The 17,524-nt window shown below is 37.7% G+C and overlaps 1 pseudogene; it reads left to right on the top strand.

Moving 5' to 3' along the window:
• Positions 1-665: 665 nt before the first annotated feature.
• LOC105856865 (testis-expressed protein 2 pseudogene) overlaps positions 666-17,524 on the top strand; it is a 30,329-nt pseudogene continuing 13,470 nt past the window's right edge.

The following is a 17,524-nucleotide window of genomic DNA, read 5'->3' as shown; positions in this document are numbered from 1 at the left end:
AGTTTCGGGGGCATTTTAATACGAAGATTCCACCCCAAGTAAAGGTATTAGGCTTTGGGGAGAAGCCATACTAAAACGTACAAGCAGCACATTTCCCTTTCATTGCTAAAGAAAAAACTTTTAAGGAGAGCATTTCTCAAAGGCTCTTGCAAAGGGCCAATGCTTCCTCTTGCCCACTCTCCCCAGTCCCGGGACAGCCGCTAACTTCCTTGGGACTTCTGAGGAGTTCAGATGGGACGTGCACGAGCCATGTGACAGAACCACGTCGGGAGAGGGGCTTCAGAGTAGGCCGCCCGAGGGCGTGAACTCCGGGCCTGGGCAGAGGGGGAATTGCCAGGGGGAGGAACTGCATCGGTCTCCAGTGCACAAAAGGCATCCTGATCGCTGGGTCAGAAAGTCCTCACCAGCGCTCCGCGCCTTACTCCGGTAAAACCTGGGCTGTACGAGCCCCGCGCGCTCCGGCTTTCTTAGCTGCGGCCGCCGCTTCCCCGAAAGCCACTGCCACCTGCGTTCCCCACCTGTGCTTCCGTGTTCCTTGCAGAGTGTGAAACCGGCCGGCCACCCGCCCCGCTCCGTCCCGCTGGTGCCTCCACAGAACCACACTCTCTCTGTACCTCCTGGGGACGGATGCCCAGCAGTCAGAGCCTGCCCGGTGATCCCGCCCCATGGGAGGAGCGGCGGGTGGAGCCGGCGCGCGACCGTCCCCGCCGCGGCTCCCCGGCTCGCCCGGACCCCGGAGCACCGGCCCGCGGAAACGTCACCTGAGTGCCGGTCGTCCTCACCCTGTGCGCAGTGACGCGGGGGCCGGCGGCCCGGACGCCCTTCTTCTCGGCCGGGCTGCAGCCGACCGCTCCGCAAGCCTCCCGGCGGCGGCCCGGGGAGTGGGAGGGCTGCCGCGCCGCGCTCACGTCCCGAGCCAGCCCGGCTCCAATTCTAAAGCGAGTGAAGAGCAAGGAAAGGCCAGACACCCCAAACTGCGGGGTTACCTGTGCCACTTAAAGCGGGCTTCGTCCAATCAGCTCGTCTTTATTGAGCGCCTGCCGTGTGCCCAGCTCTCTTCTTGGGATGCCTTCAGGAATAAAATGTTAAAACATCCCTGCTCCAGCAGAGCTTTTTTTTTTTTTCTTCAAGTGTTTCTCTTGACTCTGGTAGTAACGTAGGTTCCAGTGAACATTTGTAGGTGTTTTGGGCTGAGCAGTTAAGAAATAGAAATCTGACCTTCTTTTTATGAAATCGACAAATGTTTATTGATGTCCCAAAGGTTAAAAAGAAGGGAGGGAGTTGGGGTGGCGGGAAAGAGAGAAGGAAAAAGAAACCTGTACTATCACCAGTGTTATGGTTTTGTTTGTTCGTTTTGTATGAACTTTGGCTTAGCCTGATTAAATCTCTTTGGTACCCACAAAACTAACTCAATGCAGCAAAACTGCTTGATAATGGCCTTGAGCTTCCTGCTTTCCCCTTGATCAAAACTGGCCTTAGTTGCTACTTAGCAAATGATGAAACTAGCTTAGCTAGAGTCGGATCGCTTTTTACCGGAGGGAGGCTTATAGGATTTTGAAGACAGTCTACCCTGCCTTCTATCCCAGCATCATCATTTACTGTTATGCATATGACCTTGGGCAGATTCTTTAACGTGGCTAATCCTCAGTTGCTCCTTTCATACAACCAGAGTTGTAAAACTTCCCTTCTAAGCATCTCAGGAGGCTTCCCTGGCTTGACACATGCAAAAGTCCTCAAACCAGGCCTGGCATCTAGTAAATGCTCATTAAATGGTTCCTATGATAATTATGGTTATTATAACACCTTTTATTATAGAATCCTTCCTCCACCTATATATAACATGAGTAGTCATAGTGGCATGGTGAAATGACCTATGAAATTAGAGAAATCAGAAAAACATGAAAGGTTGGAGAAATTGGTTCCAAAATTCAATAAATCAGAATTTTAAAAACCAAATATATAGAGTCAATGATTGTACATTTCAGAACTGGAAGGTGCCTTAGAGTTAGTGTTCATGCAAAAGGATGTTGTCTCTAAATGATTATGTGATCTAAAATTTCTTTCATAAAAAACAAGGGAGATGTGTATAGGAGATGGAATTTAAAGACAATTTGGAGTTCAAAGTGGGAGATTTCAAAGCATCTCTGAGGAAAGCAAAACAAGAAACAGTTGACCCATCTCTTAGACTGATTATCTAAACCTCCTCTACAATACCCTCATGGGAAACCATTTTCTATTTCTCTGATAATATAAAAATGCAGTCAACTATGAATTCATACATCTTACATTTTTTTCCAGGTTAAATTCTTGAAGTTTATTTTCCTGTTCAATTATCTATCTCTGACCAGATTTTGAGTCCTTTCCAAGTAAATTCAGGGTGGCTTGTCTTGCAGTTCTCACTTGTAGGCAATTCTTCTTAAAAAGACAGGGGCATCTGCAGTGCTAGTTTTTGCTACTTTAATTCTTTGTTCCAGCGATTGATAATGATGAGGATGATGATGCTGATAACCAAATTATAGCTAATTGTTTAAATGAAAGATAAAAAAAAGATTTTTGTTGTTGTTGCCACATTGTAGCCCAATATTTCTAGCTCAATATGTTGACTTGTGTTTTACAGTGCATTTGTAGCTAAAAGACATGTGCTAGAATCACTATTCAGGAAAATATTATCATGTGAGATTTAATTGCATCTTTGCTTGTATTTGATGATTTCCATAGATTTTGATGGAGGATATGTGGCCTCATCTTATATTTTGGTGCCACTTTTATATATACTTTAAAAAATATTGATACAGTATTTATTTTCATAGTAACTTTGGAAGGCACATAGTTGAGTATTCTTCCATTTTATTAACGAAGAAACTGAGGTAAAAGTTAAAATAAATCATAGTGAAATAGAGGCTGAACCAGAAATAGAATCCCACCCAGTTATCACTCTGAACCTTGAGATGTTTTATGAAGTCTACATTCTTCAGAGAGTACTAGGGGAACTAGAATGTTGAATTAACCCCTGCCCCTCTAACATCCGGGCCTTATATTCTCAGCTGGAAACTATAAAGACAGGTTGAGGGGTGCAGGGGAGGAGGGAGACTGGTTGGGGTTGTGGAGGTGGTGAGACAAACCACTTCAGGTTACCAGTGATGTGGGGATGGGAGGAGCTTCTGTTGACCTGGTTTTGTCCCACTCTGGATGCAGACTTTTGACTATACTTATCAGATAAACTTTCATCTGGTTGAAGGATTTTTGGTGGGAATGTTAGACAGCGAGGAACCTCTGGCCCCTCCTTGGGACATAGGTGGGCATTCCAGCAATTGCCACACCTGTGGGAGGAGGGAATGCCCTACCAATCTGCCAGCCAGAACTTGGCATGCCAACTGCAAAAGAATTCAGAGGATTCCCTAGCCGAGGGCCAGATAGCACAGGGTGAATAGTGTCTGGAAGGTGACCTAGAACAACTTAAGGCTAATTATCATGTCATTAGGTTAAATCTACATTGTGGTTCACCCTCCTCCATGGGCTTTCAGAGAGGCTTATGGGAGATCTGCATGTGTAAGCTCAAGTTATATATCTCCCAACTGTCCATCAAAGTGGTTTGATGGTGACATCTGAACCACGAGGAGGACCCAATCCAGACACTATAAAACAAGTCCCTAGACCATAACTAAGGCCCTTTTGTTATGACGAGAGGTCTATTTGTTATCTGTGGTGAACATATCTTGTTCTTAAGTCTGTGAACCTATACTTTTCTTGCTCTTCTGTAAACCTATCTTGTCCGTCCTCAGTAAACTTTGTTCACCCTTGCTTTTGGTGTGGCTGGTCATTCTTTGGCCAAGAACACAACAAGAACCAAGAACAGATAACTATGACCCAACATGCCTAAATCCTTAACTTGCTAGTATGAAACCTGGGATGACCAATTAGAACAACTGAATGATTTTGAAGCCTTACCAATCAATTAGACTCTAAAAATTTGCTTATTAAGTATGTTCCCATTTGCCCTCTCATGGCTGCTGAATTTCACATCAGTGATTTGTCTGGTATGGCTCTAAATTTCTAACTGATTAAAAGTTATTTTCCACTTCTTATGCTAGCCATATTTCAGAGTGATTTTATAATCAGTATTAGAACATTTATTAATATTTTAAAATAAATGGCCAATGAATTATGTTGATCAATTTTAATTAAATTTATTTTTTAATCACATATCTAATATTTACTATTTAAGTCACTTGGAAGCCATGCTGGTGTTAAAAATGAGAATAAATAATCTGAAACACTGCTTAACCCCTTTTTCTCCTCATTTTTGAGAAATGGAGAGCACATAAAGGAAAACTCTTTTCAACCTTAGTCCCAGTGTCAAGGCTTAAGGCTGCTTCCCAAGCACAAAAGAAAACACAGGAGTTTCAGGAAACAAGTAGAAAACAACTCATTTTTTATTTAATTTGCTTAATTATGAGTCATTGTTGATATCCATTTATATTCTCTAAGGGGCTTTGGCTTATAACTTTATTTTAAACACTCACAGATGCTAATGTTCAAAACTCAGCATTGGCAATGCCTGTGTTCAAAAGCTGTCATTGGCAATGATGTCTGTGCAAAAATTTTTACTTTCTCTCTCACTTTTTGAAGAATATTCATAGATTATCACATAAACTGTCTCAGCAAGCATAAATCATTATAACATGGAATGTCTTAAAACAAAGTGAAAAATCACTTGATGTTTTATACTTTTTCCTTCTCTTAAGTGGACTTCTTTCTTCATTATATTTTCCCCTAGTTGGCTAGTCTATGGTTAGGTGTCATCTGTTAAGTAAACTGTTAGTAAAACCTCATTATTCTTTTGTTTGTGTTTTAGTGGTACTTTTTAAATGATATCCATTCCCAAAACCAACATACTCAGAGACTTGATGAACTATTCTATAAGCATAGAAAGACAAATGATTAGATTGACAATATTGACAATATTCTGACTGACAGTCTCTCATATCTTGTGCGCAGTTGGCAAACCCTGGCAATGACTCATGAGGACAGGTCTGTACTAAAATTAGGATTTCACACCTTGAAGGAGTTATAACCTTTAGAGGGTTATAATTAGCTACTTAACCTTAATTTGCTTTTCTTGGGATTTTGTAGTATAATAGTTATGCCAATACAAAGTTTTTGAAATATTTAGAATGAACAATAATTGCAAAAGTTAGTTTCAAGTATTTAGGAATTGAACAAATTATATTAAGGAAGAAATTTGATTTTTTTTTTTTTGGAATTCTACCCATAACATAAAAATCATTCTCTAGGATAATTCATCCAGAGGCTAATGGGTTGAATGGTTTCAATTTACCCTGAAAACTTTGCTTCACTGCCAGAGTTCATTCATTCATTTGATCAAATGACTAGTGAGCCAGCTAGTCAATCAAGCAATTAGCCATTTGACTGCCAGCCAACCAACTCATCCACCAATCAGCCATTCAACCAACCAACCAGCCAATCAACCAGCTAACCCATGTACTTCACACCAGTCATTATTCCAGGTACAGAGGGTACAAAGATGAGGAAGATATCATTACTGCCAATGAGGACTTTGTAATCATGTGGTAAAAATAAATTTAAAAATCACAGTACAATATGAAATGGAAATATGGTATGCATTTACAAATAGAAGTAACACATATTAATTCAATATTCTTATAGGAGGTCTATTTTTATGGGTTTGCTCATGCTGAGTAGCAGAATTTTGACTGGTTAGTCAGGGCATACAGTCTAGCTTTTATCCTTGAAAAAAATTGAGAGGAGCTTTACCTTGAGTTTTAAGAAAGATGACCGCAAAGATTCACTGTGAACTACTGACTTTAATCTTTGGAATGAGAACTACCTATTATGTTCTAAACAGTTACCTTCAGCATAATTATAGATAATCAACTATGTATGTATTATAATATAAAAAGAGAAGGTAGATGTTAACATTAAATTCCATTCTTAAGAGTTATGAAAATCTTCAACTAAGCAAATTTAAATGAACTGTCTTTTGTTTAATCCAGTTTATATTTCTCCTGCTGCATCAGATTCAATAGCCCTCTGCCATGTCTCCAATGCTTCCTGGGCTGAGATAGAAATGCCAGGACTTATTTTCAGTTTCATCTAATTCATTTGCACAAGTTTCACTTTGACTTCACAGTTTATAGGGATAATTGCCTGTCAAAATTCTCTGAGAAATGCATGCTCTTATTACTAGGGTTACTATATATCTCAGTTTACCTTGGACAATTGCAGTTAATGTCTAGTGTTCCAGTGTGATTATTAATCATGTCCAATACTAGTGTTATGAGCTCCTGGGGTGGCCTCCTATGTGTCCTGCTTATCCTGTGGGAAGGGATGGGAGTGTTACAGTTCACTCCCTTTGCCTTTGAGATTAGGCAAGAGCTAAAAACAGAGCAGAAATGTGGGTGCCATGATATGTCCTATGAGGCACTATAAATATCTTTTTTGGGGTAAGTAGCTCAGAATTCTAAGGTTTTGCCATTTCATGACCCCATCAAATGAGTTTCACAAACCCCCACCCACCCCCATCTCCCCACTACTGCTACACATACATGGATTTACTCTCTGGGAGTTAAGTGTTTAAATGCTTACATTTTTATATTTATAACATTGATATTTTTTGAATTATCATTTTAATAATATATAAATGCCCTTCATTTTCTTGACACAGATACTCAGAAAATGATTTAGTTTACCTAGTTTTAGTGAAGAGCCACCATAAAGCCAAGGGGAGATTGAAGAGAACTCACTGGTTTACTATTTCTCAGTCTTGGCAAATGTCATCTCTTTCTTTCAAAGGTACACTGAGTCTTTGTGTATTGAGCAAAAATAGCTCCATTATATGATAAAAAAGGCATAATATATTTGACAAATTCCAGATTATAAAAACAAATTCCAGATTATTATTAATTCCATGTTTACAGCAGAATTAATATTAAAATCAATAGTAGAAGCACAGTGAGGAAGACACATCTATGTATGTGTCTAATTATGAATTTGAATCAAGTCTGAAGACCTTTGTATAAGTTGTATGCTCTGGAGAAGGTCATTTAATATTTCTGAACCTCAACTTCATCATGGATAAATGAGGAAAATAAAACTTGCCTTTCCCACTTCATAAGGCAAACAAATGTAATTAAATATCTAAAAGTATTAGGTTATTAAGTATGAAATGTCCAATTTCCTTAAGTACTGACAGTTGATACCTCTGACATTTCACTTTGACACTTCTTATTTTATTTTTAATGTGAAGGTACAGCCTTAGTCTTTCAAATGCATGGTTTGTCTTGTGATTGTCTTTCAAATTTTTTTAGAGCAATTTTTGTGAAACCACAGATATGTCAAAAATTCATACTATTTTTGAATATGCATTCCGTCACAGAACCAATACAGCACAGACAGCTTGAAATATCAACAAAGTGTTTGGGAAGGATATGGGTAATGAACACATAGTATGTTGATAGTTTGAGAAGTTCTATTTTGGTGATTTTAAACTTGAAAATAAGCCATGTAGGCAACCTGAGACCAAGGTGGTTAATGATGAGCTGAAAGCCATAGTAAAAGCAAATCCCTCTCAACCAACATAGGAATTAGCAGCAAGGTTTGATGTTACTACTTCAACAATACTGGACGATTTGAAACAAATTGGCAAAGTAAAGATGCTGGATAGTTGAGCACCACATGAATTAAACGAGCATCAGAAGAGAAATCACCTCAAAGCTTGCCTTTCTTTGCTGTCATGACCTAAAGGTAAACTATTTCTATACCGTATTGTTATGTGTGATGAAAAATTGATTCTTTTTGACAATCACAAATGTTCAGCACAATGGTTGAATAAAGATGAAGTGCCAAAACACAGTCCAAAACTGAATATTCAACAAAAAAAGCTAAGAGTGTCTGTTTGGTGGTCCAGAGCTGGTATCATCCACTACGTCTTCATGAAACCTGGTCAGTCGATTACAGCAGATGTCTACTGCAACCAGTTGGATGAAATGATGAGGATGCTTGCGATTAAGCAACCAAGATTGGTCAATAGAGACAGGCCAATCCTCTTGCACGACAATGGTTGACCCCATGTTGCACAAACAACGTTGCTAAAACTACAGAAACTGGACTTGGAAACTCTCTGTCACCCACTGTATTCACCAGACCTTGTACCAACTGATTACCACTTCTTCCAGACTTTGGACCACTTCTTGCAAGGAAAAGTATTCAATTCTCAACAAACTGTGGAAGACACCTTTCACAAAATCATTGCCACTTGCTCTCTAGGCTTCTTTGCTGCTGGCATAAACAAGCTACCATTAAGATGGCAAAACTGTGTCAGTAGGTTAGGTGTATATTTTGATTTATTGTAGTGCTTCTTGTTTGAGACATAATAAACTACACTTTTGATTTGAAAACGGACATTTCAAATTTAATGCCCTAAAATACTTTACCTGTAAAGTGCCATGTGAAGATAGGTGGTAGCAGAGGGGTCTGCCCTTCAGTCTATTTGGAGGTATTATTCTCGTAGAAGAGAGAAAATATATCCATCCAAAAGATGAAATTTCTTTGTCTGTCACTCTCTCTCCTTTGGCAACTCCACTTCCCCTTTATGGACTGAAGTCAAACAAGTTCAGGCCGATAAAGTCTCATTAAGAATCTATCAGATCATAACAATGGGCGTGGGGTGGGCAGAAGATGCTAGTCAGTGGTGCACTTCAAAGATGCTAACTTTGCAAATTCTATACCCTTGGTACCTATTCTTACCAGCACCTGTGCTTGGTGCTGGCTATAAATATGAGTAAGACATGGCTCCTGCCCTAAGGAGCCCACAACCCAGAATGGGAGACATACATACATATAGATTAATTTCAACATAATGCAATAAACAGCATAATAAAAAAACAGTCACAAAGGAGTGCGGAGGCACTTAGCTAAGTCTGACTCTCACAAGGTAAGTTTAAAGAGGGATTTTAGGTGCCAAGGATATTGTGTGTGTCAGAAGGCCTTTTGTAATGACCATTATGGCAGAATTCTCAGGACTTACAATGGGTCAGAATTTACATCTCTCTGCTTGTAGTGTGAAAACAGCAAGCACAGATTTTGTTGTAGGATAGACCACAGCCTAAAACCTCATTCTGTCAGCTGTATGTCTGAGCTTCAGCTTCTTTCTCTGTGACACAAGGGTGGCAATATCTACCTCAGTCTACTGGCATGCAGCTCTACAAGGGCAGGGTTTGGGCCCCTTTAGTTTATCACTCTGTCAACATCACTAAGAACATGGTAAACACTATGGCCCTTACTTTACCTAGTAAAGACTTACCTGACCCATGGTAAGTGCTCAATAAATAATTGTTGAATTTGTTGAATAAATGAAGGTAGCTATTCATCTACCAATCTTCATTTTATTTTTTAAGTTTTAGTAAAAAGCCACAATACGGTAGAGTATTTGCTTCTCAATTTTGACCATTTTCACCTCTTTGTCTTTCAACTAGGTAAAAAGGTACACAGTGTCCTCACATATTGAGTAAAAACAGCTCCATATGCAGGACAAAGGCCAAAGCTGCATGAGCCAGCTGTGCTCAGGGTGCTTCCCCGTGTATATCCATGCGGTCTGCCGTGTTGCAATGTCCATCCACATTGAGAAGTTTGCAAGGATATGAAAGCTCAGATCTTTCTATAAAGATGGTATCATCAAATAGTCTTACTTTTTCTGTTTTTCAATGTTTTAGAGTTTCTATTTTTAATCAGTACAGTTATTGTGATAATAACCTTTTCTCAAATTGTCAAAGAAAAAATCGTGGATATGCTAGATTAGATAATCTATCAAGCTATATCTTTTATGTAATTTCTAATTTAATGGACTGACAGAGTGCATGTTTTCCTGGGAAGCCGTCACACAAATATTCCCCTGGAGAGTTGGTAGACCTCCAGAGCTTGAGAGTTGGATTTTAGAAAGGCAGACAGATACCTCGTTGACAATTGATTCTGGCACCAAATGCAGTTCTCGCCACTGGCCACTTGGTGGCAGTGACAACTAAGTGCCAACTCTAAGAGGTCAGGGTACACACAGCCGTAGGACCCCTAACTTCTCTTTATCCATTCAAATTTTAGGACCTACAAAGGGATTTTGGTCAATCATATGAGTTGAGATAAACTTTGCTTACTGAAAAAGAGGCTATATTACAATTTTTAATAAATTTCTTACTTTGGTTTGTGACATTAGATCAGGCCCATAGTTAGGTGACACCTAAACAGACAAATAAAGAAAATTTCTTCAGTACCCTTTAATAATCTCTACCACCACTTCTCACATCAGTGACACTTTCCAGGCCACATCCATAACTTGTTATTACCCCGAACTCCTCCACCTCTAAAATCTTAGACTGTTCTCTGACCACAAACACCTATCTCTCCTTCTTCACTGTTGCTGCAAAGGTGTATTTTCTCAGAGACCACCATCTCTTGAGCTCTTCTTCTGCTCTTTATTCTTTAATTTTGTCCAGGATCCATGGTCCATCCTGAAATTCCTCTTTATTAGTCAGGATTCTCCCAAGAAATAGAATAAATAGAAAATATGTGTGTGTACAGGCACCAAATGTGGTTGAATGTAATGCCTTCACATCTACTGAGATGGCTGGCTTCACCCCAGTGCCACTACTTTAGTTCAGGCTCTCATCAGTTTTCTCCCCTAGATTACCAAATCAGCTTCTCGCTGCTTCTCCCCACAAACCCATTCTCCAATCGGCTGCAAGAGGAAACTTCAAGTGAGGGAATCTGATTTGCCGAATCTCATTTATGGTGGTTCCTTATAGTATTCAGCATAAACCAAAACCTTTGGAATTCATTCTGACAAAAGTGAAACAAAGGACAACTTTCTGAAACTATTAGAAACTTGGATAAAACATTTAACATTAAAGAGAAAAATATTTGTTTTGTAGTAATAATATGAATTCAAATTTTGGTGGAGCATGGCTTTGTGGTAAATATAATATTTGTATTAACATAAAAGTCCATGGAGAAAAAAATGTTTGTAGTTGTTTGTGGTGTACAGATAAACCATAATTGTGTCCAAATGAACTATGATGATACATCCGTTAAGCTGTTAGAGTTTACAGTTGTCACAATTTAAAGAGTTTATATATTACATGAATAATATCATACAGTCTTTGAGACGAAGTTGATGTTGAATGGCAGATTGCACTTTATCTCTTTTCTGCCCATCATCAATTGGGTTTAGAAATGTTTGAGCCTTTGAAAAACTACTTACAAATCAACCTGTGTTCTACAACAGCAATCAACATTTTTTTGTAAATGTTTTAACCTTGTATTGCATTAAAAAATCAGCTATAAATATACCTATAATGAAACTATTCTGTGAATGTACTCCCAATAAATTCAGTTTTGGTAGTATTTACTGAATTGAAATCATATATATATATATATATATATATATATATATATATTTTTTTTTTTTAAAGCCTATGCTCAGCTCCCAGATTTTGGTTTCTAAACACCATCCTCTAATGAAAGGAACCAGGATCCTTGGAGAAATGGTTGATGCTAGGAACTCTCAATTCCTGCTAGGATTGAAGCAGGGAAAATATAAGTTAGTTTGAAATATTTGTAGCCCCAGAATGTAAAGAAGAACTCCCAAAAACAAAAGGATGGAGGAATGCCAAAGGGACAAAAGAGCCAATCTGAAAGAGCTCTCAGTGGCCACAGTGGAACAATTTGAAAATCAAAATAAATTATAATAATATTGGATTATAACTGAAAACATAATAAGATTATACACAAGTCTGCACTGAATATGTATGTACTGATTTATATATATTAATGTGTGTATGTATATACAGAATATATATATACTATATGATTTTGATAGAGAATGGTGTTTAAAAACCGAAATCTGAATCTGAACCTGAGTGCAGGCTTTCTTTTTAATAATTATAACTCAATAAAGTCTTCCAAAGCAGATTGTTTGGCACTATAGTCACAGAATAGTTTGATGGCAGATTGACATCTGATTGTATATTCACACACATATATATAAATATATTATAAGTATATAATGAATAAATATATAAACATACATACACATATATTTATACATATGTTGAGAATAAATATATAGATGGGCAAGAAGAGACAAAAATCTTCCTTACAGAAGAATTTCAAATAATATATGTAGCTAACAGCCCTCCTCTCCAGAAATTGAAGCTTAATTCCCTCCTCCTTGAGTATGGGCTGTATGTAGTGACTCACTTCCAAAGAATGGAATATGAAAAGGAAGAAAAATAATAACTCTATTATAAGGAAATCTGGCAAACACTACCATGAGCAAGTGATCAGGGTTAACAACACTAGTGATATGTCATGTCGATAGCGTGTGCCCTCTGATACTGTCTGACAAGAAAGGCATTTCGCCTCTGTGGTCTTCTTCCCTCAAACTCATAGCCCCAGTGCATCATAATAAAAGCATCAGACAAACAAAAATTGAGAGACGCTTTGTAAAAATATTTGATGAGTACTCCTTAGAACTGTCAAGACCATCAAAAACAAAGACAGACCAAGGAACTGTCATGGTCTAGAGGAGACTAAGGAGACGTAATGACTAAATGTAATGTGTTATCCTGGATGAGATCCTTGAACAGAAAAAGTACATTAGGGGTAAAACTAATAACATTGGAATGAAGAGTGGGGTTTAGTTAATAAGTAATATACCGGTGTTGGTTTCTTAGCTGTGACACGTGTACTATGGTTAAAGCATGATGTTAACAATAGGGGAAACTGGATGAAACTCTTACTCTAAAGGAAAAAAGTTTATTTAAATAAAGAAAGTCTGTAATATGGAAGATATTGAAATTTATCCTACAAAAATAATGAAGAACTGAAGAGACTATGGAGAACTCAAATGATGTGCATAGGAGTAAATCTTGACTATCTTGACTTGTGGAAAGTATTTTTATGAAGCTTCTATTTTTAAATAGATAATTTATATTGTCAACTGGAATTGAAAAATACTGAGAAAACGTAGATTTTACAAGATTTATATTTAGCAAAAAAATAAATACAGGCTATGTATTTTTCACAAGTTCTTTTTTACTTACAGAAATAATTTGTCAAAGAAATGTACTCTGAATGAAGGTAAAAAGCAGTGCCTATGACAATATTAGAGGTTAAATATTTATACTTTTCAATTAGAAAAAATTAGAACTGGTAATATTCTACGTAATTGGCTCTGTATTTACCAGGGACCTCAGCAACTATGGAGAGAGCATTTTATCAAATAAAATAATATTATTATATCCTTTTAATATTATATTAGTATAATATATTATTTTCAGATGTTAACAATTTCAAATATATTGACCAACAAAATAACAATTTGTAGATTATAATTAAAGAACACTTAAAAATAATACCTTATTGAACAAATGCATTCTTCAAGAAAATATTAGTGACATATTAGAGCCAGATGCAACCAAGTAACTGAATATGTACCACAAATAATTGTTCTGATTATTTCATTTTTAAAGCATTTAGAAAACCAACATAGCAAAGTGCTTTTTTAAAAAAATATTGAAGGTGAATGAATGTACATCATTTTTAATTTTTAGAAGCAATTTTATTTTTAAAAAGTTTTGACTAAAGTGCCAATGTAATCAAGTAGAATCAATATAGTAAAAACATCATGTTGCTCAGCAAATATTTTTAAAATTACATAATTTTAATCATTGTTAGCACATTCCATTTCACTCTCAAGCATGCTCTCACGTGGATAAATTCTATGGTCACTCAATATGTAGATATCCTTGAGCAGCCTATAGACAGGCAGCAGATCCTTATTCATTGTTACATCTTTGGCATCCAGCATGGGGATATTTGGTATATGTTTGTTGAAGTGATAAATATATGGATGTACATTCTGGCCTCTGGAGTTTTCAGAGGTGTCGCCACTAATGAAAAGTAAGTAGCAGCAAAACTTTACATCAATGCTTTTCCTCTTTGCGGTATATGGACCTTTAACACCTGGGTCAACCCAGTCCCAGTGCTGAATGGTGCGGACACAGCTGCAGAGAGGAGTTCCTCATCTCTCCCTCTTCCTCTCTGGGTTCCTATTTTTATTTTTGAATTTTTTTAACTGTACAAAACAAGTTGAAAGAATAACATAAGTAGCACCTATGTTTCTTTCATCTAAGAAAATTAATAATTTCATATTGTTTAACATGCACTTAAATTTCCCCAGTTGTCCTCCAAATGTGTTATTTTATAACCATTTTAAAAATCCTGTATCTAATGCAGTTTCATGCATTGCATTTGTCCATGTCTCTTTTATCTCTTTTAATCTAGAACAGTTTACTGCCTTCTTTTTTGTTCATTTTTCACATTGCTGACTTTTTTTGATGAGTCTTACAGAATGTCCTACATTCAGGATTTGTCTACTTTTTGGTTTTTAAAGTGTTATAAAGTGAATTAAGAACATGTGGTCAAGGTCCCTTTTATTAGACAAGGATGTTATAGGGGGCTGAATCTTTAGGCGACAATGCCAGCCATAGAGAATGAGGAGATATTTCATCTAACGTATAAGACAGAGGGTCTCCTTTCCATATGGTCAAGGAAAAAGACAGTTATTTCAGTGAAAAATTAATCATTTAAAATTTGTTGATAATTTCTCCTTTCCACAAACATTAGGTAAGATTTCCATCAAGTAATTTATGAAGCACTATAAGAACATTTGAAAATAAAAATTTTACACATTTAAAGTATGACTTTAATTTAGGTTTTCAACATGTGAGTACACTTGACATTTGAAATAAAATGACACATCACCACGTGATAATTATTATTTGTGCTAATAAAAGCTAATTAGGGTGATAAAAGAATTATTTTTAATTTTATTAAATTTTTCTACACAATTATCATTTTCTGTTACTCTTGGTAGGGAATTAACTGTGCATTTCTTTGGCATTGAATAAAGCAGGCATAAGCATCAATTCAAATCAATTCTCCTTTCATTTAAACAGAATGCTTTGTTGTATTGAGTAAGCAAATAGCATTTATTTGGTTTTACTGCATTAGACGCTGAGAAAAAAATTTAAAAAGTAGCAAATATATTTCCTGCTTAGGAAGATACTTTCTAATAGCTAAAATAAGGGAAACATGCTGATATACGTCCTTTCACTTTCCACTTTTTAAATATATATGTGTATGTTTGGGGGATATTATCTTAAATGCTTCATTATCCATGGCCTTAAATCAACCATCTTTCAAGCATCTTGTACAGAAAATGGTAGACGCTCAATAAATGCCTTTTGCACAAATGAACTTAAATTTGTTCTATGCATATTGCTATTTTCAAATTGCTGTCACACATGGTCTGGGTGAATTTCATCTGCATTGAAATTTGGAGGAAGCTCTTGACAGATGACAGTGTGGGGCCCTGCAGTGTGAGAAGAAAAGCAGTGCCAGCCTGGTGGAGAATACTGTGACCTTAAGCCTGCCCCTGAAAAACAGCGGGAGTGTGAGGCTCACACTGCCTCCCCAGCACCTTTGCACTGGGGTGGCGGGTCCCAGGATGTACAGGGGGGTAGAAAACAATAACTACATTAGCATTCAGAGCCACCCACATCAAAGCACTGCCTCCTCCAATGTCGCCTGCAGATGGGAAATCTGGGGATCTTGAGATGGTTTTTATGATAATTATAATGCTACTTACATGCTCATCTTTCTCTAAAACATTGTTCATAAAATAACTACCTAACTCATTATGCTGTTGTTAGAGGAGGAAAAATAATTTAAATTACCCAATTTCTTTGTTTACATGGAAGTCTCACCCTGTAGCATATATTTGCATATATTTGGATAAAATGTATCCCTTCTGGCACCAAACAGTATTGGATCAGTCTCTTCACTTCTCTGAGATTTAGTTTCCTCATAAAGAGAAAGGGAAACACAATATTCACTATGTTTCTCTCAGAGTTGCTGAAAAATCAAACGAGAGAGTGAATGTATATGCAATGCTACAAAATGTATTATTACTAGTATCTGCCTGCAGCCCATATGTTTGTATATGACCCACACACATGGGTGGAGGAAAGATGAAAGTTTATTTGTTGGGGTCAGAAAATCTCCCAAGAAAGGCCTGGAATACTTTAAAGTCTTTATGAGGGCCACCCTACTGACTTCCTAGAGTAGCCTTCCCACTCCCTCTTTCTGTCCACCAAAGCCCAGCTCCACGTTTTCCCATCCGAGTCTGTGGTGGGCATTCCCCATGCAGCAGGGCATTATGCTGTGGTGAAAAGACTAAAAACAAAAGCCCCCAAAACAATGAAAAATATAGGGCTAGAATCCTGACTCCACCCATAATTTGGTGACCTGTACACAGTACTGAATCTTTCTAAGTCTTGTTTTTCTTATTTGTGTAACAATTGTATTGTTATATCAATTGTGTAACACAGAATGTGTGAAGCAGCACATGGGCTTTCAGAATCTAGTTTCCTTCACTCTAAGTCTCCAGCCCACACAATCTGAATTTCTTTGTTTTTGGAATGGGATTAATACTTATCTTACAGAGGTGACTATGCAAATTAATGAGGCAATATCTATAAATCCCAGGGCAGAGCTTGGCACAGGGAATGTAACTAATTCATTTAGGCTCCAACCTTATGATGATAACATAGTGAGAAGGGGACATACTCCTGAGATTCTAATGGCTTTCCCTCCTTTGGTGGCTTCATTCTCAGGCTGGCTATACCAAATTGTGCCTTACTACCTCATGCTTTCTCCATCATATCCAGTCTCTGTCCGAGGCACAAACTCCTCCCATTTCCCTCAGGGGAGTTTGTGCCTCGGACAGAGACTCAGATCACTAGGAAAATAATCTGAGCTGTGTGTAAAAGGGTCAAGTTGAGGCTGCTTGATCAAGAATTTCTGGGCACAACACACATGTTGTTTCTCTTTGGCTTAAAAATGGCAAAAAATGCCAATCATTAAGATTTTTCACATCTGACTTGCCTGTTGACCTTGCAGCCTAGAGGGAACTTTGAGTTGAAAAGCACAAAAACTTATTCTGTGTTGTGAGCGGGTTGGGCACTGGGCTTGCCACTCATGTTGCTCTCCTGGTCTTTATTTGGCCTGGAAGAGGAATTGGGGTAGATGTGGGAGAGTCTGCATTTTCTAACCTGGTTTCACACTTAAAAATTTGACAAGAACTCCCCAGTCCCAATTTATGTATAAGTCCTCTTGTTTGTACCTTCAAAATAAATTGTCTATCCACTTCTTCCCACCTCCACCACCAGGTCAAGTCACTCTCCCTCTTAAATGGACAACCAAGTCAAAAGTGTTCTATCTTGTTCTGCTTTTTTTACTCTTCTTCCCTGTAGTAGACATGGTGATTGTGTTGACAACCTCTAGCCATCTCTCTGTATTGGGGCAGCTGTATGGTTTGTGTGGGGCTGATCATACTCTCATCTCCAGGGAAAGTCTTGATGACCTGAAG

This window comes from Microcebus murinus, chromosome 5 (genome assembly GCF_040939455.1).
Source record: "Microcebus murinus isolate Inina chromosome 5, M.murinus_Inina_mat1.0, whole genome shotgun sequence".
Lineage (NCBI taxonomy): Eukaryota > Metazoa > Chordata > Mammalia > Primates > Cheirogaleidae > Microcebus > Microcebus murinus.
This window is presented reverse-complemented; position numbering and strand designations above follow the sequence as displayed.